This window comes from Phyllostomus discolor, chromosome 6 (assembly GCF_004126475.2).
Source record: "Phyllostomus discolor isolate MPI-MPIP mPhyDis1 chromosome 6, mPhyDis1.pri.v3, whole genome shotgun sequence".
Classification (NCBI taxonomy): Eukaryota; Metazoa; Chordata; class Mammalia; order Chiroptera; family Phyllostomidae; genus Phyllostomus; species Phyllostomus discolor.
Genome location: NC_040908.2, coordinates 34,665,972 through 34,693,388, shown reverse-complemented (window position 1 = coordinate 34,693,388; position 27,417 = coordinate 34,665,972). Strand labels below are relative to the sequence as shown.

Genomic DNA, 27,417 nt, shown 5'->3' with positions numbered 1-27,417 from the left:
GTGGTTGCCTCTTGAGTGCCCCCTACTGGGGACCTGGCCCACAACCAAGGCATGTGCCCTGACTGGGAATCAAACCGGTAACCCTTTGGTTCTCAGGCCAGAACTCAATCCACTGAGCCACACCAGCCAAGGCCAAATTGCCAGTTATTAAAACAGTTATGAGGATGTAAAGGATACCATACACAGGTAACATAGTCAAGACTATTGTGATAACTATGTTTGGTGTCAGGGGTACTAGACTAATTGGGGTGATCACGTCATAAGGTATATAAGTAAGTGACTAATTACTATGTTGTACACCTAAAACTAATATAATATTGTATGTCAACTATAATCGAAAAGTAATTTTAATTTAAAATAAATAAAAACTAGAAAAAATAGATGATGGTAAATGTTATATATTTATTTTACTTGTTTTAAAGATTTTATTTATTTATTTTCAGGGAGAGTAAAAGGGAGAAAGACAGGGAGAGGGACGTCAATGTGCAAAAGAAACAATCAGTTGCCTCTCACACACCCTTAGCTGGGGACCTGAATTGAACCAGCGAATTTTTCAGTTTTCAGGCCAGCATTCAATCCACTGAGACACATCAACCAGGGCGGTACATGTCATATTTTTTTTTTTAATGGCAGAGGGAAGAAATAGAGATTTTGTGGGGGAGTGGGTGGGATTTAAAATAGAGGGTCAGAGAAAGCCTTCTTGAGAAGTCAACATTTTGGGCAAAGGACTGAAAGAGGTGAGGGCCCATGCCATGCAGACACATCTGGGGAAAGCATTCCAGACAAAGACAACACAAGTCTTGAGGTGAGAACATTTTGGCATTTTTCAAGGGACAACAAAGCGTTAGTGTGGCAGAGGGAGAAGGGGGAGTGACAGGTGAGATCAGAGAGGGAGGAAGGGCCAGATCACTTTGGGCCTTGAAGGCTACTATGAGGACTTGGGCTTTTACTCTGAATGAGATATGAAACCATTCAAGGGACAAGGAGTGACATGATCTGACTTATTTCAATAGGACTATTCTGGCTACTGGTTGAAAAGATGGTAAGGGACAGAGTGCCAGGACCAGCTGGGGGATCCTTGAAACAGCCCAGGCCAGAGGTGATAGAGGCAGGGATTGTGGGTCAGGGTGGCAGCAGAGGAAATAAGGTTGGGAGGAGTAACCAGATTCTGATAAATTACTCCCTGAGTGTCATATTCACAGGTACAGGGCTGTGCTTTTTATGGCATGGGGGAAACAGAAGGGCAAATGCAAAACAAAGATAAATTCAACAACTAATCTATCAAGGGGAATTTGACTATTTCAGGAGTCCCTTAATATCTTTTCAACTAGCAGCCAGAATGATCCTATTGAATTAAATCAGATCAGTATTCTATAGGTATCATCAAGTACAAAAACATTCAGACATAGATATTCTGAAAACTAGAACAGCCTTGAAACTATTTTAACTGAAACCAAGTGCTCTGAAAGTGTTTATGAATTTGATATCTCCCTCAAGGAGAGAGTCCTAAATGGACAAATGGAGATTAGATTTTTAAAAAACACACCAAAGGGGATACAAATAGAAAATATACCTAGATGTCACAATGTATCATATTATCATCTGATATTTACAAAAAAAACTAACATCAAAAGTATGAAAGCATATTTTTGAATGGTACAGAGCATTTTCCAATGAAGAAAGGCCAGTCAATAGAAATAAAAAATGACTTCAAAAAAGCAAAATATAGCATTAAATACATGTGACTTTAAAAAAATTAAGAACTACATAGCAGAGGTCTTCCCCCTTATGCTATTATTTGAGAGAGAGAGAGAGAAAGGGAGAGAAACTACAAAAATGTTATGTATTCACGAAGGATAACATAATACAAAGCTGAGAAAGGAGGAAGCAGGAGACATTTTTGAAATGTCGTGAGACAGTGCCAGTGATGAGTATTTCTTCCAGGGAATAGCACAAGAAAGAATGTTTTATTCAAGAATATCAACGGAAATAAAAATTACATTTAAATGGGACATATGTCCGCTACATCAAAAGTTTTTAATGAAAAACAGAAAAGCATCTTCTGGGAATAAAAGTGTTATATTTTTATTCTGGGAATAAAAATTTATTATACTATGTATAGTCTAATAATACATGATTACTTAGGTATTTAACAGCTTGATTGTCTTTGTTAAAATAACACAAACAACATTTAATCATTTATTGAGACCTTTCATTTGATGTTGTCACCAAGTAGCCATGATTATAAGCAATGCCACATGTCTTTTAGCCTTTGTTCCTCACCTTTCTCCTAAGTACAATCAAGGGAGGTTGTTGGAGAGAGAGAGAAAGAAAGAGCAAGAAGAAGGGAGAGAGAGGGCAGAATGTTTTGACCTTGGCAGTTGTATGGGCTTTTAACAGCTGCGGTCTGGAAAAGAGGCTGTAAACCTCAGACCACCTGGCTCTCTAACCATAAGGAGGAACTGTAGTTTATGGTAGCTTGATCCACAGGTAAGTGGGTGTTTTTATAAAGGCAGGCCTCCGCAAAGGCTCGGGAGCCGCAGGACCTTTGGTTTAAGCACCTGGCCTGTGAGTCATCTCCACATCCTCTGAATGGGGAAGCCAACCAAACAGGCAAACGCTGCACTTGAAAAGGCTAGACAGTGTCAAGATTATATTCCTTTAAACATTTGTTGCTTTTTAACTACATTCTCTGGATGCCCTTCAAAAAACACCAAGTTCTTTAAATTGTTCTTTTTTTTTATTAAGATTTTATTTATTGCAGGGAGAAAGAAAGGGAGAGAAACATCTATGTGTGAAAGAAAACACGTATTGGTTGCTGAGAGAAACATCTATTGGTTGCCTCTCACATGCCCCCAGAAAGGGACCTGGCCCACAACCCTAACTGGGAATTGAACTAGTTGCAGGCTACTGCTCAACCCACTGAGACACACCAGCCAGAGCCTAACTTTCAATTGTTACTGGCATTCAGGGTAAAGGACAAAATTTAAGGGACTGAACTTCAGTGCACTTGGTTATCCATGAACTGAGAAGTAGTAAATACTTTCAAGAATTACTGGCAACTGGGTGGTTATAGCTGAGCACACAGAAGTTTCTGTGCCCCATGGAATCATGCCAGGGAAGGTTATGAAATTCAAAAACAGGGGAAATAGCATCTCATGGGGCACCTGGCAAAGGTATTGATCCTCAGTAGAGTCCAGGTCCTAGAGGTGCAGGCTTTAGAAACAGGAACAGCAGTTTTGGAATCAGCTACTACTGATTTTCCAACTGAAACAAATTCAACAAAATAAGATGAGAAACCTATGCTAGTTTCAGCAAACAAGGACTAAAAGAATTTTATCAACTTGATAAAGAACATCTACAAAATACCTACCTGTAATATTATACTTAAAGGTGAGAAACTAGAAACTTTCCCACTAGGATCAGGAAAAAGGCAAGGATATTGTTTCCTCTCCCACTCCTTTTCAACATTTTACTGGAAGTCCTGCCTAATGGAATAAGATAATAAAATAAAATATAGACATATTGGGAAGAAAGAAATAAAACCACCTTTGTTCACAGATGACGTGATTGTCCATGTAGAAAGTCTTAAAGAATTGCCAAAAACTGCCCTGGCTGGCATAGCTCAGTGGATTGAGCGCGGGCTGCGAACCAAAGTGTCGCAGGTTCGATTCCCAGTCAGAGTACATGCCTGGGTTGCAGGCCATGACCCCCAGCAACCGCACATTGATGTTTCTCTCTCTTTCTCCCTCCCTTCCCTCTCTAAAAATAAATAAATAAAATCTTAAAAAAAAAAAAGAATTGCCAAAAACTGTCTAGAGACTAATAAGCAATTATAGCAGAGTGGCAGGATATAAAGTTAATATCCAAGTCAATTGACTTACTCTTTACCAACAATTAAAAGTGCAACTTGATATAAATAACAATTTCATTTATTAATTAGCCTCCAAAATTTTAAATACGTAGATATAAAAACTAACAAAAATATGTACAAAATCTATATAAGGAGAACTAAAAAACTCCAACAAAAAAAACCACAAAAGAACTAAATAAACGAAAGATATACTACGTTCATTGGCAGGAAGTCCCAATATTGTCAAGGTGTCAGGTCCTCCCAAATTGATCTATGGATTCAATGCAATCTAGGTCCAAATCCCAGCAAGTTATTTTGTGGATATTTACAAACTGATTCTAAAATTTATATAAACAGGCAAAAAGACCCAGAATAGCCAATGCAATGTTGGAGGAAAAGAACAAAATCAGAGGACTGACACTAATCACTTTTAAGACTTATTATAAAGCTAGAGTAATCAAGACAGTGTGGCACTGGCAAAAGAATAGAAAAATATATCAATAAAACAGAATAAAGAAACCAGAAATAGACCCACACAAGTATAGTCAACTGATCTTTGACAAAGGAGCAAAGGTAATACAATAGAGAAAAATAATCTTTTTAAAAAAGTGCTGCTAGAACAACTGGGTATCCACATGAAAAAAGTGATTCTAGACACAGATTTATACCTTTCACAAAAACTCAGTCAAAATGGATTATGACCTTAAAACTAACTCAAAATAGATGATCACTTAAGTGTAAAATGAAAATGTATAAAACTCCTAGAAGATAACATAGAGGAAAACCTAGATGCCCTGTGGTATGGTGACTTTTTAGATACAACACCAAAGGCATGATCCATGAAAGAAGTCACTGATAAGCTGGACTTTATTAAAATTTAAAATTTCTGTTCTGTGCTACACATTGTGAAGAGAATGTAAAAACAAGCCTCAGGCTGGGAGAAAATTCTTACAAAAAGATATATCTGATAAAGGACTGTTATCCATAATATACAAAGAAGTCACAGAACTCAACAATGAAGAAGAAATCAACCTGATTAAAAATGGGCAAGAGACCTGAACAGACACTTTACTAAGGGAAACAAACAGATTGTAAATAAGGTTGTGAAAAGGTGCTCAACATAATATGTCATTAGGGAATTATGAATTAAAACAATGAGATACTACTATGTATCTATCAAACTAGATCTATTTATTGATTATGGCCAAAATCCAGAACACCAATGACACCAAATGTGAATGAGAATGTCAGGCAACAGAAACTCTCATTTGTTGCTGGTGGAAATGTAAGATGGTACAGGCATGTTGGAAGACAGCTTGGCAGTTTCTTACAAAACTAAATAAATTCTATCATATGATTTAGTGGTTGCATTTTGTATTGGTATTTACCCAAAGGAATTGAAAACTTAAGTCCACACAAAACCTCCACACAGATATTTATAGCAGCTTTATTCATAATTACCAAAATTTGAAATCAAGCAAGATGTCCTTTAGTAGGTGAATGGATAAACAAACTGTGATACATCTAATCAATGGAATATTATTAAACACTAAAAAAAATAAATGAGCTATTAAAACATTTAAAAATATGGGGGAAGCTTAAATACATAACACTAAGTGAAAGAAACACATCTGAAAATGCTACATATTGAATGACTCACACTGTGACATTCTGGAAGAGGCAAAATTATGGAGATAGTGAAAAGATCAACGGTTGCCAAAGATTAGAGAAGGGAGAGGGATGAATGGCCAAATATTTTTAGAGAAGTGAAACAATTTGTATGATACTGTAATGGTAGATGCATGTCATTATACATTTTCCAAATCCATTAGGGCAGGGGTGTCAAACTCATTTTCACAAGGGGCCACATCAGCCTCACGATTACCTTCAAGGGGCTGAATGTAATTTCAACTCCTTAACAGTTAAGGAGTAGTTACATGTATACAGTCCTAAAATTATATCAGCCTTTTGAAGGCAACCACAAGGCTGATGTGGCCCCCAGTGAAAATGAGTTTGACACCCCTGCATTAGGGTTTTCCAAACTCACTCTTTGCCAAGAGTAAATCCTAAGGTAAAATATGGACTTGGGGTCATAATGATGTATCAATGTAGGTTCGTGTGTTGTAACAAATGTGTCACTCTGGTGTGGAATATTGTTAGCAGCCTAGGTTGTACATGTGAGGGGTCAGTGGGTATATGGGAACTCTCTGTACTTCCCACTCAAATTTTAAAATTTTATTTTATTGATTATGCTATTACAGTTGTCTTAATTCTTCCCCTTATGCCCCCTACCAGCCAGCTCCCCTCCCTACCCCTTCAGGCAACCCCCACACAGTTGATTATGCCCACGGGTCATGCACATATGTTCTTTGGCTACTTTATTTCCTATGGCTGTACTTTAAATTCTCATGACTATTCTGTAACTATCAATTTGTACTTCTTAATTCATCAACTTTTTACTCATCCACCTGACCCCTCCACATCTGGCAAACGTCAACAAATTCTCTGCATTTAGAATTCTGTTTCTGTTCTGCTTGTTTGTTTGTATTTTTAGATTCAGTTGTTGATAGATATGTATTTATTGCCATTTTATTGTTCATATTTTTATCTTCTTTTTTAAATTTTATTTTAATTATTGTTCAAGTACAGTTTTCTCCCTTTTACTCCCATTCCAGCCCACCACATATTTTTATCTTCTTCTTAAAGAAAACCTATTAACATTTCACATAATACTGGTTTAGTGGTGATGAACTCATTTAGTTTTTCCTTGTCTGGGAAGTTCTTTATCTGCCCTTCAATTCTAGATGCAGTTTTTCTGGGTAGAGTTATATTGGTTTGTGGGTCCTTGCTTCTTGTCACTTTGAATATTTCATGCCAATCCCTTCTAGTCTGCAAAATTTCTTTTGAGAAATCAGCTGACAATCTTGTGGGAGCTCCCTTATAGATAACTAACTGCTTCTCACATTCTTTCTTTATATTTATTTTTTAAAGATTTTATTTATTTATTTTTAGACAGAGGGGAAGGGAGGGCGAAAGAGAGGAAGAGAAACAATTTGTGGTTGCCTCTCATGCACCCCCAACTGGAGACCTGGTCTATAACCCAGGCATATGCCCCAACTGGAATTGAACTGGTAACTCTTTGGTTTGCAGGCTGGTGCTCAATCTGCTGAGCCACACCAGCCAAGGTCATTCTCTCTTTATATTCAACACTTGGTATTTTAATTATGAGGTGTCTTGGTGTGGGCCTCTTTGGGTCCATCTTGTTTGGGACTCTCTCCATTTGGATGCCTATTTCCTTCATCACATTAGTGGAGTTTTCTTCCATAATTTTTTCAGATAGGGTTCCAGTTTCTTGACCTCTCTCTTATCCTTCTAGCACCCCCATGTGAGTGTTGATACACTTGAAGTTGTCCCAGAGGCTCCTTACACTATCCTCATTTTTTTAAAATTCTTTTTTCTTCTTGCTGTTCTGAATGGTTCTTTTTGCTTCCTTATGTTCCAAAACACTGATTTGATTCTCGGCTTCATCCATTCTACTTTTGATTCCCTCTAAATTGTTCTTTATTTTAATTAGTGTATCCTTCATTTGTGCTCAAGTTCGTTGAGCAATCTTATAACAAGTGTTTTGAGCTTGCCTCTGATAGATTGCTGATCTCCATTTCATTTAGCTCTCTTTCTGGCGTTTGTTCTGTTCTTTCATTTGGGCCATGTTTCTTTGCCTCCTCATCTTGGCAGCCTCCCTGTGTTTGTTTCTATGTGTTAGGTAGAGCTGCTACAACTCTCAGGCTCGGTAGAGTGGTAGGTATCCTGTAGGGTCCAATGGCACAGCCTATGCATTTACTCAGGCTGGGTACCAAATGTCCACTGTGTGGACTGTGTACACCCTTCTGTTGTTGAGCCTTGACTGCTATTGGCACATCCAAGGTCAGCCAGTGCCTGTGTTCTGTCTGGTATGACATAGCATAAGCTACAACATGATCTGTAGATGGCTGGTACTTGTGCTGGGCTTAAAGGTGCCCCAGTGAGGCCAAGCTGTGAACCAAGGCCAGCTGCTGCTAGTGCCAGGCCTGGAGTGACTTAGCCATATGTACTGGGTTTGTTGAAGCCAGATGCTTCTTGTTTGAGAGAATTTAGGAAAATCTGAAGCATGGGCCAAGATAAGTCATTTGTATGGAAAAGCCACTGGAAACAGCATGGGTGGGCCAGTAAGTTGGGTGGGGCTAGGACTCAGGAAATCACCAGGGTGAGCCAGGTTGATGGAGTCTCAGATATGGCAACTACCTGCTGACTCTGTGGCTCTGTTGGGGCAGGGCTCAGAAGGAACAGTGGCATCAGCCAGCACTGCCGTCTAGGAGCAAGCTGTTCCCCAGTTGTCACCCTGATGCCCACAGTTCGTTTCCTTCCCATATGTCTCTGATGCCTTTCAGTCTGCTGCTCCAGCACTGGAGCTGAGAGGGAATGAATGTGAATAGTTCTGTGCATGGGCCCTTTAAGAGGAACTGCCAGAGAGTCCAGCAGTTTCTCTCTTCCACAGCCTCAATCTCTGCTGGTTTTTATAGCCAGAATATATAGAGACTTCTCTTTCTGGCACTGGAAACCTGGACAAGGATCCTTCTCTCCTGAGATACCCCTCCTAATCTTTATCTACACACATGGGTGTGAAACCAGCCCATTCCACATCTCCGTCCCTCCTGCCAGTCTCGATGTGGTTTCTTCTTTAATTCTGTTAGTTGTCGGACTTCCATTCAGCTTGATTGCTGACAGTTCTGAATGTTGGTCGTTCTACAGTTTGGTTGTAATTTCAATGAGGTTGTGTGAGGAGGCAAGCTGTGTTTACGTATGCTGCCATCTTGTCCAAAAGTCCCCACTGAATTTTTGTATAAACTTAAAACTGCTCTAAAAACTAAGACATTAAAATTTTAAAAAAGCTATGGTAAGAGGAATGCTTTTTTGGCCTAATAGAGAGTAATTTTATTATTTTATTTTTTCTTGTTTATTTTTCAATTACAGATGCTATTTAATATTATTTTATAGTAGTTTCAGGTGTACAGCATAGTGGTTAGATATTTATATAATTTATAAAGTGACCTCTCTGATAAGTCTAATACCCACATGGCACCAAACATAGTTATTACAATATTATTGACTATATTCCTTATGCTGTTGTATATTATAACTGCCAATTTGTACTTTTTAATCCTTTCATAACAGAGGGTAATTTTTTTTAAAAAAAAGATTCTTGGGTCTTATCCCAGATCTACTGAATCATTTCTTTAGAAATAGAACATAGGAATCAGCATTTTTAAAAATAAGCAGCCAGGTGATTATTTTTTATTTAAATATTTTATTGTTTATGCTATTACAGTTGTCCCAATTTTTCCCCTTTCCCTCTACCACCTAGCCCATCCCCCACTCCCATAGTCAATCCCCACAATGCTGTCCATGTCTATGGGTCATGTATATATGTTCTTTGAAAAATCCCTTTGCTTTCTATCAACCAGTCCCCACCACTCTTCTCCCTCTTACAGCTGTCAGTCTGTTCCATGTTACTATGCCTCTGGTTCTATGTTGCTTGTTAGTTTGTTTTGTTCATTGGATTCTACTTATAAATGAAATCATATGCTATTTGTCTTTCCCCAACTGGCTTATTTCACTTAGTGTAATAGTTTCAACTTCCATCCATGTTGTTGCAAAAGATAAGAGTTCCTTGTTTGTTTTTTAACTGGTATGTACTGTTCCATTGTATAAATGTACCACTGTTTTTTAATCCGCTCATTTACTGACTGGCACTTAGGCTGTTTCCAAATCTTGGCTATTGTAAACAGCGCTGCTATAAAGATAGGGGTGCATATATTCTTTTAAATTGGTGTTTCAGGATTCTTAGGGTATGGTATATTCCCAGCAGTGGAATTGCTGGGTCAAAATGCAGTCCCATTTTTAATTTTTTTAGGTACCACCATGCTGTTTTCCACAGTGGTGTTACCAGTCTGCATTCCCACGTACAGCGCACTAGGGTTCCCTTTTCTCCACATCCTTGCCAATACTTGTTGTTTGTTGATTTATTAATGATAGCCATTTTGGCAGGTGTGAGTTGATATCTCATTTTAATTCACATCTCTCTGGTGACTAGTTATGTTGAGCATTTTTTCATATATCTAAGAACCATGTGTATGTCCTCCTTGGAGAAGTGTCTATTCAGGCCGTTTGCCCATTTTTTAATTGGATTTTTTTGTCTTTCCCCAACTGATTATTTTGATCAGGCAAGTTTGGGAAACACTAACTTCAGTTATTCTATAGCTGAAAGCAGTCACAGCAGCTGATGGTCAAAGACTAAATTTGTTGGCTCACAAGATGTAACACAAGTAGAATTAGTAGACAGAGCTCGCCCTAAATGTAGCACTGAAGGGGTAAGAATTTGTCCTTCCATCTTCCCTTTGAAGTTAGAAGGACACACAACATGCTTTGGCCAATGGAATGTGAGTGGAAGTGATGTTAGTGGAAGAGATGTGCTACTTCTCAGCAGAAATTTAAAGAGTCAAGGTATAACTTGTCACATTCCCTTGTCCTTTTTGGGATGATCATGGACAAACCTATGAATATTCTGTCGTGCTAGTTCCTTAAGTTAATATAATGTGGAAAGAACTCTGTTCCAATCCAAGATGGATGTGTAGTATGAGTAAAAAATAAAATGTTCTTGTTTCAAGCCACTAAGATTTTCAGGTTCTTTGTTATTGCAACATAACAGCCTGTGTCCTAACTGGTAGTTTTTTCTTCTTCTTCTTAGAGAGAGAGAGAGAGAGAAGAATGGAGAGAGGGAGAGAAAAAGAGGGAGAGATCCATTTGTTGTTCCACTTATTTATGCATTCACTGGTTGATTCTTGTATGTGCACTGACCAGGGATCAAGCCTCGACCTTGGCATATCAGGACAACGTTCTAACCAACTGAGAAACCTGGCCTGGGCCTGATACAGTCTTCAAACTCACAGGGATGTCCAACTCGTGATCCACAGGCTGCACGCAGTGCAGGATGGCTATGAATGTTGCCCAACACAAAATCGTAAATTTACTTAAAACTTTTTTTTTGCTTATCAGTTTTTATTAGTGTTTGTATATTTAATGTGTGGCCCAAGACAACTCTTCTTCTTCCAGTGTGGCCCAGAGATGCCAAAAGGTTGGGCATCCCTGCTACAAATTTCTAGGTTTTGTAAGAAAACACCACTATCTCAAATGCTGCTTAAAAGGACGAGTTAATATGGACAGGTAAATTTTTCCCCTAGAAAAGGAAAATTCAAAGTGTCAAATTTAACACCTCCTAATTAAGTTTATGTTCACAGGAAATAAATTCTAGATCCTTATGTCAGATTATCCATCTTGGTAAATACTCAATATTTCTTTCCCTCTCACACTGACTTTAAAGTCTCTGGCCTGGTATTTGACAACAATAATCAATAGACTTTGGGAACATTATCTTGCCTGAAATAACTACACTTGAGATTGGAGAATAGATTTTTCTAAATTTAATGGGTGTGGAGACAGTCCTGTAATAATTTGTGTCTTATTGACTTTTTGGACCCTCTAGAAACTCAGGAAGAGATCTGATATTATTTCTCTCTAAACTACAAGTCCTCACAAAAAAATTTCAACCCCATTTAATTTTTAAGAACCCCTCTAATAAAGAGTGAGTGAAATATGAAGTGGAAAGGATGAATTTTGGACATTAACTTCTTTGAAGTTTAAATCTCCAGGGCAAGAGAATTTGATTTCAGGCATTAATTCCCTTGGACTTTTAATTTGTAAGGGGTTTTAAATTTTAGACTTTAAATTTCTCTGGGAATTCGATAATGGGAGAGAATTTATGGTCAAATTTGGAGGGTCTCTGTATTAACTGCATTTTATTATCAAAGTATTGTAATGGTGCCAAGTAAGCTCATAGAAAGCCCCCTTACATGTGAGATCAGACAATAATAATGAACGTAATTGGTATGGAAAATAGACAAAATAATAAATTTTCAGATTTAGAATTTCCATAATATACTATTTTTGGTAGTTATAAAACATGGCCTGTTTTGTGTCCTGTTTTAGCAACTTCTCTCTCATGCAGGGCTTGGTCCTAAAAGGCAGCTCATGTTGGTTTTGAAAGTTCACAAAACCTAGAGCTCTAGCACCATCTGATCATTTCACAGCTCCTTGTGTTCACCTGAGAAATGAAGCCCACAAAGCTTCTGCCCCATTTCAACTGCTACCCTCAGGCGAACTCTCTAAACTGTAATGCCACGTGTCTTTGGGGGCATCTTTTGGTAAGGTGTTTTGTTTTGGGTTGGCTCCTTCTACCTCCTCTCACATGAGAATTGCTGTCATGATGTGTACCCTCATGTATATATTTGCAAGCTCATACTTCGCTACCAAAAGATGTTATTGATGTCAATGGGTTTTAGCTTTTTCTATCCAAGTTGCTTTGTTTTTGTAGGAAGGGAATATTAAAAAACAATGTCATTTCTGACTCCCCAGAATTCTCTCAATTGAAGGGATCAATTTTCATGATCCCTTCATGTAGCAAAGATAATTATATGCCCACTAAGTACATTTTCATATTTCTTATACATTGCCTGCCCCCAAGTAAGTGAGACCATGTGACTAGATCTAGCTAATGAAATATGAGTGGAAGTAACAGGTGTTACTTCAAAGTCATGGCAGTGAGATCCCTGGGCATCACGTCCTCATCTCTGTTTCTGTCTCTCTCTTCAGCCCAAAGACTGAAGCAGCCTGGATCAGTGGATCTCAGGATAGAGGATAGTTATCTACTGCATGGTTTGCATTAGAAAGAAATAAACTATGTTTTAAGTCACGATTCTTCGGGGGTTGTTGCTACAGCACAACACCAGACTACCCAGACACTTCTCCACCTACTTCCTCTGTTAACTATCCTTATTTTACCTCTTCCCCTGTAAATATATTCAAGTATCTCCTATCCAAAGAGCCTTCCCTTGAGTCTACTGTTTCTCAAATTATCATATATGCCCCCCATTCACTGATACATTTCTGGAAGGAAAATCTATATTTGCTACCTCCACTTCCTCAGCACCCACTCACTCCTTAAATCCTGAGGATGTGGCATCTGCTTTCATCATTCTTCAGAAATTATTCTTTTAAGATTACCAATGACCTCCTACTTGCCAAATCACACTCAGTCCTGCCTTCTCTGGTCAAGTGGCTTTAAATCTTTTATCATCACAGACCTCTTGAAAGTCAGATTAAAAAGTATGGATCTAATTTCCAGAAAAATTACATATACATGCATGTAAACTTTTCATTAATGTTAAAGAGATTTTTTACAAATGAAAATGGTGAGACCTTTCTGTCTGAGACCAATCCTTGTCTCACCTCTCTCTCCTTCCCAATGTTCACAGAAAGGATAACATACCCCTTATGTTGAAATAACCAGTTATTTGCTCTCCTGCCACCTTGAAAGAAAGAAAATTATGTTTTTGCCACTGATTTATCCATGCAAAACTCATCTCATCACTCTTTTCTGGGTCTGAAACTGCTGTCTTTAAAAGTGCCATCTCATTGTGCTTTATTCGGTTAGTGCTGGAGAAACCTTGATTCGTTTATGTACAAAACTTTTTAAGTTTATTTTGAAACTTTGCTTCTTTAGGGTTGGGGCGCACTGCCCATCCATCTGGCTGTGAGAGCTCTCTACCCTTTGGGCTGACAGTGTGCTGGCCTTTGAAAGTTTCTTTCCTTACCCAATGCCTTCTTTCTGGTGAGGTTTCTGTGAGGTCTATCAGGTGCACATCCTGCAGCTTATTGGCTTAAAATGTACTCTTTTTTTTGGTGTGGTCTCTTTGGGGGCCAATTGGGAGAAAGAGAAACCAAAAGTGCAACTTTTTGCTACTGAAAATTGACAACTGTCTTTTTAGTTCACAGGATGGGACTCAATCCACTGAGCCACACAAGCCAGGGCAACAAATGTCTTTTTTAAAATAAAGAACCAGCCCTTCCAAAAAATGTTCGTGTTTTGATCATCACGAACCCTCTCATCACCCTCTCTTAAAGCCCATCCACAGATAGCCTAAACATCTCTGTACTTTGAGTAAAGAATTCTGCCCTGGTGTCCACCTAAGAAAGAAATAAAAAGTGGTCATCCATTCCCACAAAACTGTCACATGAAGCATTCTTTCACTTCCTAAAGTGGTTTTCTATGTCACCCTGAAGTTTTCTGTCCTCTATTCTTTTTAAATATCTTTCATTCATTCGTTCATTCATTCATTCATTTATAGAGAGGGTGGAAGGGAGGGAGAAAGAAAGGTAGAGAAACATCAGTGTGTGAAACATTGATGGGTTGCCTCTTACACACATGTCCCCAATCCGGGACCCAGCCCACAACCCAGGTGTGTGCCCTGACTGGGATTTGAACTGGTGACTTTTTAGTTTGCAGGCCAGCACTCAGTCCAGTAAGCCACACCAGCCAGTGTTCTCCCCTAATCTTTATATTACCATCTATTTCCTCATTTATCTGTCTGTAATCAATTGATGGAGTACTTGCAGAGTTAAAAAAAAGTGTTTTCCTCTTTTCCCAAAGGAAATGACAGTATAGCTGGGAAAGAGGCATGCTCACAATAAAATTTGAGTAGTAAGAATATAAATAAGTGGGAGACACACCGAACTATTTCTAAAGAGGGGCCAAATACTGCTTTCTGTAAGATAGGAAATGTAAATTGGGCCTTGAGAGATAGCCTGGGCTTTTGATAGGTAGATAGGGAAAACGGTGTGATAAGTGGAATAGAAAGCTGTGTGTGCAACAAAAAATATGTAAGTATAAATGAAATGTTGAAGTAGGTCTTACATAGACTGACCAGAGAGCACACAAAGTTAGATAAAAACAGAGGAATAGGTTGGAGTCGGTCTCGTGTCAGCCTTGAGTATCAGGTTAGAGTGGGCTTTAGTTTGTGGATGTAGGGAGACATTGAATATCTCTTTTCTTTATTGTTTACATTACAGATATCCCTATTTTTCCCCTTTTTGCCCACTCTCCAAGGCCCTTTGCCCCCTCCTTCCCTCTGGCCATTGCCACACTGTTGTCCGTGTCTATGGGTTATGCATAAATGTTCTTTGGCTAATCCCTTCACCTTCTTTCATACCATCCCCATTACCCTCTCCCCACTCCCCTCTGACAGCTGTCTGTTCTGTGTGTCCATGTCTCTGTTTCTATTTTGTTCATCAGTTAATTTTGTTCATTAGCTTCTACATATAAGTGAGAACATATGGTATTTGTCTTTCACCAACTGGCTTATTTCACTTAGCATAACAATCTCCAGGTCCATCCATACTGTCACAAAAGGTAAGGGTTCCTTCTTTTTTTACAGCCATGACACTAAATATTTTTGAACAAAGGGCTGATGGGATAAAATGATCTTTTAGGAGATTAGTCTGCTAAAGAGTTCAACAGAGAGGTAAACAACTGTCCAAAAGGAGGAGAGTTAGGAGACTCTGACAATCCATAATCTGAATTTATGAACTCAGAACTGAACTGTTTGAGTAAAGTGACATTAGCATGAAGATTGCCTGGCCTGGATCTCCCTTCAGCTGGAAGAATGCAGTTAGCTAATAATAGCCTCCAACTGCAGCACCTTTGGGACCTACCACAGTGGAATTCAAACTGAGGTCATCATCTTCCCATGAAGCCCCCACCTGTGACCGAGCACGGCAATGTTACTAGGGTCTAGCCATTTCTACCCAGTGCGGGACTTCTCGAACAGGCAACCTTGGCTCTGGAGCGTCCCATTGGAGCGGCTGGCTTAGACTTCTCCAGTCCACATCAGTCTGAGGCTCTCCCTGTCCAATCCTGTTTCCTCCCTTTTCTTGCACAGGTGACCGAGAAGCTTCCAGGCCTGTAAAGCTTTCCCCACTTAGTGAATCTTCCTTCCACCTTCTTTACTTCTCATAGGGGTCCCATCATGCTCCCCAACTTAGGAAAAAACTTTGGAAATACATGAAAGTTACACATTATAAAACTTATACAAGTAAAAATTAAATTGATAGTACTGAATTGTGTCTAATAAAGACATATTCTAATTTTATTTCATATACCAGAAAACTAAGAAATGTGATAATAATGATCTTTGTATTGAGAAAAACACAAAGATCACTGAGATATGAGTGAGTTTTCTACATCCTGAAATCTCTTTTGGCTTAACTTGAGATTAAATACAAAACTAAAGTAGCTATTTGGAAACTTCTTTATTTAGAGGAACTAATTTACTTTAAAGAGAATGTTTTCATCTCACAACTGAAAGCAATAATGGGATAAATGGGACAGGTGAGCAGGGGTGGGTGCAGAGACAAGCACTGCAGCTGGGGGTCAACAAATGGAGTCAGTATGCACACTAAAAATGTCTCTCAGATAGCAAAGATTCTTGGAGCTTCTTTGAAATACTCTTTATGTCTTGTGTTCATGAGCCACTTTTGTGAAAATGGAAACATGCTCCATGGCAGGATGCTCCTGCCATAACAGTGTTGAAAGATATATATGTGTAAATAAAAAGAACTGTCACACAATACACCAACTTGATATTCAGAATGTAACGGAAACTCTACATGACAGAATAACACTATCAGCTGAACATAACCACTCTTCCTGTTTTCTTTGGTGGGGGAAGTTATAGCATAATGTTAAAGGTATATTTTGTGTGTATGTTAGCCTGGGGGAGATTATTTGGTCATTGAGTTTCAGTTGTTCAACTGTTAACACCTAAGTGGTTTTTAGTTAATAGTTAACCAAAACTATTTGGTTAAAGGCCTAATCATTTCATTACTATTTTTAACTGCTACCAATACAAGTTTCCTTTTGAAGTTGACCCTGGTAGACATTGAAACATTTCAATGATATAAATTCAAATTGTTGCCTCTCATTAATAAAACAATTGGAATATAATTCTACAGTCCTCTGTAACCCCTAGTATGACCCCTCCCCTGCCAATTTTCTATCTTATACATTTGCTTTCCCAAATTATTTTCCTCCTTACTCTACAAATTCCCAATTTTCTACTTTTTCCTCACATCTTTTCACAACCCTCTGCTCTCAACTGAGGACACTGCCTCACACTTCTCTGAGGAAAGAGAAGCAATCAGAAGTTGCTCATCTTCCCATTCCCAAATCTACTATTCTACCTGCACCTGCACATTTTCTACTTCTTTCCCCACGCCCCCACCATTTCAATGGAGGGAGTGTCTCTTCTGCCATAATTTTATTCCTGCTCAGGACCCAATCCCTCTTTCTCCACATCATCATCTCTTCCTTTCTATTTCTTCTGAACAAACACGTGCTAGTATCTCTCATCTGTAAAAAATCTTTTCTTGAGTTACATCCTCTTTAAGCTATGTTTCCTTCTTTGCTTCCCCTCACAGATAACTTGAAATATTCTGTCTGTAAATGTTCTACACTCCCTCACCAAGTCCCTCTTGAATCCTCCCCAATTCAGCTACCTTAACCCGCCATGCACCTGAAATTGTTCCTGCAGAGGTCAACAATGATCTCTACGGAGTGGGGCAAAAGTAGGTTTACAGTTGTGAGTGTGCAAAACAGAGTTTATGCTTGCATTATTTATTATTTTTCGTAAGAACAACTTTAAATCTACTTTTGCCCCAGCCTGTATATTATATCCATCAGCTACTTTGGTCCTTACCTTGATTTTCAACAGCATCTCTCTCCCTGAAAATATTCTACACTCAGCTTCTGTGATGCCACTCTGTGCAGAACAGTTAAGATAACAGGTCTGAGATTGTTATTTTTCAAAGGAGCTTACAACATTGGCCCTTAGCTAGCATTTGGGAGCTTTATTTTTCAGGAGTGTTCCCATTGTCCCCTAACTGGTAAGGATGGCTCATTGTGCCTAGACTATATAAACAATGTAGTTTATGCTAAACACCTGCTTTCCTTCTGGGAATCTGGAATTTTATAGGCAGAGGGTGCCTACCTATGACCAGACCCCTCCTTACACCACCTCAGCCCCCCCCCCCCCCCCCCCCCCCCCACCGCCGCCCAATTCTTGGGCACTGAGTCTTTAATGAGCTTCTCTGGGCAGATGTCACAATCATGTTGCTGCATTTTCATTCCTGGGGGAAGAGTATGCTCTGCATGACCCCTCATGGGAGAAAGGATAAGGAAGCTGCTCATGGATTCCTCCAGACTTCACTAGTGTTTTTAATCCAGTGTTGTGTGTTTACTATGTATTACTGTGGTAAATCTTAGCTGTGAGTACAATTACATGCTGATTCCAGTAAATCTCCTAGTGAATATCTGAACACAGTGGTTTTGAGGACATCCAACATTAATCTGTTCAGGTTTTCCTTTTCTCATATTCTGTTGGTTTCTCCTGCTCTGTCCCACTTGTAGGCCTCAAAGTTTTACTGTCTTCTCTTCTTTATACTGTTTTTTAGGTGATTAAATTTAGCCCCTTAATATTAAATATCATCTATATGCTGACAACTTCCAAATTTATATCTCCACTAACTCTAAAAACTGATATCCAAAAGACTACTCAAATCTTCATTTAGGATCTTGTAGTACTTTTTTTTTTTTTTGGTTAGATTTTTTCCATCTACATTCAAATGGGATTAGTCTAAAATTTCCTCACTCAGTTTTGGGGTCAAGTTCAAATTAGCTCTAGTTCCTAACTGCCGACTACAAAGGCATTTTTTTTTTCAGCCTTCATCGTCTACCTCTGAAGCATCTCACTGTTCACTACTGGTTGTCCCTTCAATATACTGTTTATTTTTGTTATGACAATGACAATGATGTCCAGAGTTATCTTTGTAAATTACAAGGCTCTGCATGTTATGCCCATGCCTCAGTGCTTAGAGCATTAAATTGCAAACACCTTAGGAAGGCACAAAACTATCTGTAATCTGGTCTCAGCTTACCTTGTCGTCTTTTCTCTAGACATTATTCACCTTTCTGTGCTCTTACCATACGGTACTCATTGCTACCTGGCCTAACCGGGCCCACTGAAAACTCCAGGTCTTTCCACATACTGGTGCCTCTGCCTGGGGTATATGTATCCACATAACTTCAAGACTTCAAGACCCAGATGGGGAGGGAGAAGGAAAAAAAAAAAGACTTCAAGACCCTAATGGCACCCCTTCAGCTTCTCCCAAGTATTTGGTGATGGCCCACAGCACTATATTCATATAACTGAAGTAGCTTTTAGAATAAAATCTAAAATTCTTAACCCAACTTATAAAACATTACATGATCTAACTCTGCTTACCTCCTCAGCCTTATCTTCCATTCTCAACCTCCCTCCTTGAGCACATAGGTCCTTTCAGAGCTTCTCAAACAAGCCAAGTTCTTCCCCCACCTGAAGCTTCCACTCATACTGTTTTCCTAGATGGATCATTTTTCCTTCTCCTTTTCAATAGATCATTTATCAAATGCAACTTCCTTAAAAAAGTCTTTCTAGGTCCTCCTGTTCTACACAGACAGAGCACTCTTTATCCTATTACAGGATTTAATGAGATTATAAATACCTGTAGAATGAGTCATTTGATGTCTGCCTGCTCCACTGGACAATGAGCTCCATGATACCAGGAAGTACAGTGAAATGGATCTTTTAGGTAAATAAATATTTTATGTTAACTTTTAACTTGTTTGTATTTCTAGCATATAAATCTATTCTCACCTTCAACCTGTCTACATTTTATTTATACACACATACAAAGTTTGTATGAATGATTTGCTGAATGGAAATTGTGTAAACTAAGAAAAAAAAAGGCAGGTTGTATGTTTGGATTAAAGCATTACTAAAACAGGGACAACAAAAGCCTCATGGTAAGATGATGACTTGACAGAACTAGCTTAGCAGAAGCTAAAGTTTAGAGCCAAGACTGGTTATAAAAACATAAGCCCTTAACCTCCAAAACTGATGGAATTATTGGATGAGGCATTCAATTTTTCAGTCTGTGTAAGGGAGTTTGAATTACAGTAAACTCGCAGTGTCATCAACAGGTTGTGCCTTTAAGTACACCAAAGTGTTAAAAAAAATTAAAAAAAAAACAATTTTACTGTAGGCTAATTGAAATGGACAAGAGTTAAGTTCCTATGGCACCTCATCAACATTATAACTAAATAACACTGAGGACTTGCTGTAGTTTTATCTAGCGATCTTAAGGTGGGAAGATTCCAGATAACATTCAGTTATAATTTTGTTTACTTGTCTGTCAGTTCATTAGACAGTGAACTCCTTGTGAAGAACTATATCATTCATTTTATGATCTCAAAGTTGGCACTCAGAGGTAGTCAATACATATTTATGGAATTAATGGATATATAATTCACTGTGGAGAACTAGGGATTTGATATATTATCCCCCTTATGAGTCTGTAAATTTCACAATAGATTCTGGTTACTACAAAGAAATGATTTCAAAAAATAGCATTTCAAGCAACAGATAAAGTATGAGTGTCTTTGCTGGCTATTCAAATTATTCATGCAGACAACCGCATTCTCTGCCTATGAACAAGGCCTATTCTTTTTATAAATATAAAAACTGGAGGTAGGTGGAGAGGGTGTATGTGCTCTTTGTGCATTGGTTATTATCTCTCCACTGACTCTATTGTTAATTTTTCCAACTACCATTGTAAAAAGAAAATCTCTTTATTATAGTTGATTTTGAGGGAAGCTGTGACCTCCTACATTATTCACAGCTTGTCAAAGAAGAAACACAAAGAGCTTCAGTGGTGCTGAAAAATACATTTTGCATTTAAATATTCAATAGGTGCTTTAAAAGTAATAAATAATAAATTATGTTTTAATCATTAAATAAATACAGCTTGGTGGATAGGCAGCACCAGTGGTCACCTATGTGATATGACAATGCTAAAAAACCTCTTAGTAGTTTACGATTACCCCCTTTTGATCCCAAAGATGTCTGATGTTCAATATTTTAGAGTTAGAATTTCATTCCTGAAGGGTCTTCCAGTTTCAGCAGCATGGGAGCCTAAACAAATGTAGGAATCTCTTATAAAGGAAAGCTTCATTAAACACAACAACAACAAACAATAACCATAGATGAGCTCACACATCTTTGTGGAGCTTAACTATTGGATCTGGAAATAGCAATTAAGTTGGGTTTTAATATCTACTCAGAGACAGAAGTTGAAGCCTTGGACCTAAGAGAACTGGAAGGAAAATAATGTATAAAGACAGAACTCTCCAAGGGTTGAATTTCCAGCCTGTAACTTGCATAGGTTAAAAATCCAAATTTATATTAAATTAAAAATGAACATAAATATTAATTGGTATTGGACCTGGTGTAAGGAAGCACACACACAAAAAATGCTCTGGGTCATATGGGATTCCCACAGAATAAAAAAGCTATCTGAAGATAATCGCATAATATAAAAAATTATAAAACATGCTTTGGCTGGAGTGCCCGCCTGTAAGCCAAAAGGTCGCTGGTTCGAATCCCAGTCAGGGCACATGCCTGGGTTGTAGGCCAGGTCCCCAGGTGGGAGTGTGTAAGAGGCAACCAATTGTTGCCTCTCTTCCTCTCTCTCTCCCTTAGCTTCTTTCTAAAAATAAATAAATGAAATCTTTAAATATGAAAAAAGAAAAAATTATAGAACATAAGTAAATGATCCACCATGAATAAAGGTCAACAAGCATAGCATCCCTAAGAATTTAAGATACTGGAAAGCATGCTCAAAATGATTATCTGAAATAATTAAGTATTTCTAAAATGATTAAAAAGTCATTGGAACCATAAAGAATAAAACTCAATGATAAGTAAAATAGGCAGATTTGTCAAAGAACTAAATAGACTTCTAAAATTAAAAATATAATCCTTGGAATTAGAAGATCAATGGTCAAGTAAAACAGCAGACCAGATAGATGCAGAAGAACAAAACATTCTCAGAAGCAGAAACAGATCTGATAAAGTTATACAAATGAGGAAGAAAGACAAAGACTTGGAAAATATAATTAAGAAATATAAAGATTAACATGGACAACAGTTCATGGGGGGGTATAAGGAGACTAAATGGTAATGGAAAAAATGTAATAAAGGTTAAATTAAAAAAATAAAGATTAGAATGAGAAGGTACACATGTCTAATCGGAATTCTACAAGGAGAGAAAAAAATTGTGAAAAGATAGTGGATAAAAATTTTGTATGGCTGGTAAATTATATAAATCTTTTTAAAAGAAACACAAATTCCCAGCAAGATTAATAAAAAGAAGCCCCCATCAAGTTATATTGTAGTGAAATGGCAAAATGCTGAAGAGAAAAACTATAAAATAATAATAGAAAAATTAATTGCTTTATCTGTGATTTCTTGTTAAAAATTGAACTCCATGTACTTTACTTCAAATGAAGTGAAGTGGATACTGTGACTGGATAAAAAGGGTTTTGGATTTAAATATGCAAGACTTAAAAATCACATGGGAACTAGAAAAAAAAAGTCCTCATTTCTCAGATACTATATTCTGCTGTCCTTAATAGCTGTAATGGCAAGAGTCTGGATATTTGATTATACTAGAATGACTCATTTTTAAACATTATGCTTTTAAAGATTATGCTCTGGCAACAGAGATTCATCCACTTGCCAATATACCCCCTTCCTTAAATATATCACATATAGAAAGAAAGTAAGGGAGGCTAAGACATGAAACTAACAACCTGTCATTTTGTTCTCTGCTAATGTGGATTATCAAGTAGTGGGCCAATAAGTACATCAAAGACATAAATATTTGATTGATAATTATCCCTGCAAATTCCTCCAGCTTGAGGAGACACCTCTCTTTCAGAATATTTACCATGAAGGGAGTGTACTTTCTGGGTGTTTCAAGAAGGGTGATTACAGTCAGCTTCTTCCAGGGGTCTGATAAGAAGCCACTGTCTCCCCTCAAGGTCTGCGTGAAAGGATAATTGGCTGTTACCTTTGGCAGAGAATCCTGAGCTCTAAGAGATACAAAATGCTTGGGAGTTGGTCTGAGGAGATAAATGACCCCAGATTTTGGGCCTGTCTTTAGGGATGAGTAGACTATGTTACCCAGAGAAACTTAAGGTCTCCCAACTTTCCCATTTGAAGGGGTTTTGTGGAGGAAAAGGGTGCACATACAAAACCTGACAAGCTCAAGGGTGGCCTGCATGGTGGCCTTACAAACTCAGAGACCCAAAGTAACCACAAAGGATGGTCTGAAATTAAAACATTAACTGAAAGAAGGTCATGGGGGGAGGGGGCAGTCATTTCCATAAGCTAGAATCTTCCATGATAAAAAGTCAATCTTTACCTTAATTGGGCTTATTGTATTTTTGCATCTATGATAATACACCTTTGGAATATCAGGTAACTTCCCTTTTTCCAAACCCCTGGGGCATAACCACCACACCAGAGCAGAGACCAGGAACCCTCTCATTGTTATTGTTATCATGTTAATTGGTGACTGTCACTATCCTGTACCCACCTATGTAAAAGATGTGCCTATCATTTTACTTTTTATCCAAACCTAGAGGTTTCTCCACTTTGCTTTCTCCAGCCTCCCTCATCTATAGCCAATGGATTTCATGTAACCCCCTTATGCCTCCTCTTTTGATTGTAATGTATAAAATAAGGCTGCAAAACTGCCATTTTCCAGGGCATTTTCTCAATCCATTGCAGTTTTGCCTCCCAGCAACTGCCATCAGTTTGGCTCATATAAATGCATAAAATTCTCACGTTTCCATATTTCTTACGTTGACAGTTTCAGTAGTGTTTTCTACTAAACTTCACATGGAATAACAGAAAGATACTTCATCTCTTTTGCTCCAATAATTCCGCTGTTCCAGCTCAGACACCTCCTCCCAGGAAATTTGAGATTACCTGGAACTGCTTCTTTGAAATAGTAAATTCAAGCATTCCTGTCCTTCTAGATCCCTGCTCAGGCTAATCCTTTCATATTGTTCTTGTACCTCATCAGGATCTGGGCACCTTGACCTCTCTACCCTCTGCCTATCTGTCCACTTCTCTCTTCACTTTGACTTGGAGGGGAACAAAGTTTGCTACCCTAAAATATGCCTTTTAAGGGTATTGATTATTTTAAGTTATTTTTTAAGAAAAAAAAATTCCAGAAAAACCTTTGACATTCCCCGCTAATTGCTTAAAAAAATTTAGATAGAAGACCTACTCCAGGAAGAGCCTTTCTATGTCTTACTATTAAAGATGGCCCAGCAAGCATTTGCTTTTTCCATCTCCATGTAAATTGCCTTCTTCCCTTTTGAAGCCTCAAACCACAACTTCCCTCCCCCGCTCAGTCCAAAATGGCATATAAACCTCAAATGCCCGATTTGTCTCGGTCCCCTATTCTTATGAAACCCTCATGTGCATACACAATAAATTTGGTTATTTCCTCCTGTTAATCTGTCTCATGTCAATTTAATTATTAGACCAGCCAGAAGAACTTAGAAGAGTAGAAGGAAAATTACTTTCCTCTCCTACAATTTCAGACAACTTAGACATTAACCACTCTCTTTCAAATATTCTCAACTCAATTATCTCTATTTAGAGAAGAGAATCCAATGGGATAATGTAGGTAAAGCACTGGGTGAGAGAAACGCTCAGCAAATGGTAGCTAACATCACTGCCATTACCACCACCCACATGTATAGCATTCCCTTACTCCCTTGTCATTCTACCATACCAGCTTGTATATACGGAATCCTGGGCTGCTTAACATTATTGGAGGAAAATCACTAAATTGTGTAGACGGGTGATAGTGAATTCATGCTTCCAAGCCTTAAGTGCCATGCAATTCTGTTTTGCTAATCAGTTTTCTGAATTTTTTGGAAAATGCTCAAGAGAAAGATTAAAAGAAAAGATTTTATTTATTTTTTTAGAAGGTAAAGGAGGCCGAAAGAGAGGGAGGGAAACAGATTGGTTGCCTCTTGCACACCCCAACTGGGGACCTGGCCCACAACCCAGGCAGGTGCCCTAACCAGAGATCAAACTGGTGAATTTCCAATCAGCAGCCAGTGCTCAATCCAGTGAGCCACACCAGCCAGGTCATTTTTCTGAATTTTGAGACTACTCTAAACCTTCCAATCTCCTCAAACCCCACACCCATCCCTTCCTCCCATCATTCTCATTCTGTTGCTTCACAGGAAAAACAAAACAAAACCAAAAACCAAAACCAGGAACCATCAGAAAGAACTTCTCAAACTTCCAGCCACCAAATCTGCAAACCTTTCTGCATTTGCACCTATTCCTACCCCACCGCCCTTCTTGCTTTCCTCTCTATGGAAGTGAAGTAATCTGGTTAAATGCTAAGGGCCAGACTCACATTCTCTTCCCTTCTCTGTCATCCTCACCAACCTACTTTCAATCTCTCTCTCCACTGGCTCCTTCTCATCAATATTTAAACAAATTTAAATATATCTCACCTTCAAAAATTCCTTTTGATTCCAGCTACCTCCTTATCTCTCTTCTGTTGTTCTTACCCAAACTTTTAAAACCAGTGTCCACACTAGCTACCTCTATTTATTTACTTCACATTTGTCCATTGTCATTTCAATCTGGTTTCCACTCCTACACTCCACTGAAACTGTTCTTATGGTCTTTCTCCTCTTTCTCTGTCCCAGACTATGGAGTTTCTCAGAGTTTGGTCACGAACCCTAATCCTTTCATACAGTTAAATCAATTGAACAAGGAGGGCATTAGACTGAGGTGGCTTTGGCAGCCTAGTTAAGCAAACTAGGCGTGCCTCAAGGTTATGAAATGTAAATGCTAAGGACAATCACAAACAGATCACTAGGCTTGAAGTTATAGCCATCAGAGTTTTCTTTCTTTACTTCTATACCTTCTCTATCGTGTATGTCCTCAAGGGTCAGTGGAGCACCCTTGACCACTTACGGTTTGGTGCTACCCAACTGGAATAAATTTTTGGTCACACAAACTCTTCAAAATTTTAATGCCTCAGTTCACCCTTTAACAATACTTTATATCTCATTCCTTCCAATCCACCTATATGCTAATCTATGTCCTAGTTTAGATCCCCCTCCTCATCCATATGTCAAAATATGTACTAGCCATCCCTGCGGCATTCTGCCTCCAAACCTGTTTCTGTAGCGTTCTCTAGCTCAGCCTCAGGGGAAGGCTTCACTACGTACCCACCTTCCCAAAACAGAGATTTGACATCCTTCTGTCCCTGCCCTCTCTTTCACTCTTAACATTTAATCAGTTATCAATCCCAGGGCATTCTACTTGCTGAAATAGCTCTCAAGTCACTTCAACTAACATCCAGGTCATCATGTGACATCTTCTTTGAGAATCCTCCAGTGTCCAATCTTATCTGTTCTAAACCATTGTCATACAAAGAAGAGTGATTCTTCAAACAAATGTAAATTGTATCATGCCGCTGCCCAATGCTTAAACTCTTTGTTTCTTGTTGCCTTTAGGATAAAGCTCTGAAGTCCCTAACGTTTCCTCCTCAGTCCCAATTCTCCACTCTCTTCTCTCGGGAGCAATCTTCAGCCATTCTGAACTTCTTTGAATTCCTAGAGTGCCTGCTTCAAGCCTCTGAGGTGTTCCCTCAGGTGAAATACATTTTCCTCTTTTTCTAACCATCTCTGCATTTAACCCTTAAATTCAATTAATGTATCAGTTCTAGTACACTACCTGACACTCTCAAACCCACCTCACCCCAGTTCGAACACCTCTTTAGGTGTTCCCAAGACATCCTGTACTTATCTAGCAATTACGAGTATTGTCTTGTAATTGCTTATTCCCCAGTGTATTTAGTTTGTTTGACTAAATCCCTGGGGGGCAAAAATCTGCTGCTCCTAAACGTTCCATCTCCAAGGCCAATAAGAAGCGTCAGACACACAAAACATTTCAACTACTTGAATGAATAACTATTCTCTTCTCTGGAACGAGAGAGACTAATAGAATACCAGAAAGATGAGGGCTTAAAGGGGGGCAGAGTAAGAAAAAAAATCTATAAATAACACATGGGATGGATACAGAGTACCTAGGCTTTTCCACAGACTGGGCGTGGAGGACTAGGCCGACTGCCCTGCCTAAGGCTACAGCGACTCCGGGCTCTTGAGGGGCAGACGTTGGGAGTGCGCAACTCCAGGCAAGGACGGACAATAGCTTGGAATTCGGCCTCGTGTTTCCGGTGGGGCCGCCTGGCGCTCCGCCGGTGAGGCGGAGGGTGGAGGCTCCGAGCCCAGCCCACGGCGAGGACAGCTAGGACAGCGAGGACAGCGCGGCTTCAGGAACTCCCGCCCGAGCCGCCATCACCTCCTCCACCTCCCTCGCCCCGCCTCGCCCCGCCCTGCCCCGCCCCGCCCCGGAAGTGGCTTGAGGCCCGTCCGGAACCTCCGGCCGGCGGCTGCAGCGTCACTACCCGAGCTGCTGCCGAGCGAGCAGAGCGGCTACAGCCGCCGCCAACGAACCGGGATCGCGCGGTGCCAGCAACGCGCCGGCCAGGGGAGGGGGCCCAGCGGTCCGGCCGAGGGTGACCGGCCGCCGGCGGCCGCAGGGCGACGACGACGCTAAGGAGGCGGAGCCCGGAGAGGGGTGGGGGCC

General features: G+C 39.2%; 1 protein-coding gene across 1 annotated transcript in view; it reads right to left on the bottom strand.

Annotated features, from left to right (window-relative positions):
* ACYP2 (acylphosphatase 2) overlaps nucleotides 1-27,095 on the bottom strand; it is a 210,449-nt gene extending 183,354 nt beyond the window's left edge. Inside the window, exons 1-3 of the mRNA XM_036027955.1 lie at nucleotides 26,855-27,095; nucleotides 19,382-19,461; nucleotides 17,539-17,601 (exon numbers count right to left, since the gene is read on the bottom strand). The gene's annotated coding sequence lies outside the window, so the exon portion shown is untranslated. The remainder of the gene's footprint in view (nucleotides 1-17,538; nucleotides 17,602-19,381; nucleotides 19,462-26,854) is intronic.
* Between the last annotated feature and the right edge of the window lie 322 nt (nucleotides 27,096-27,417).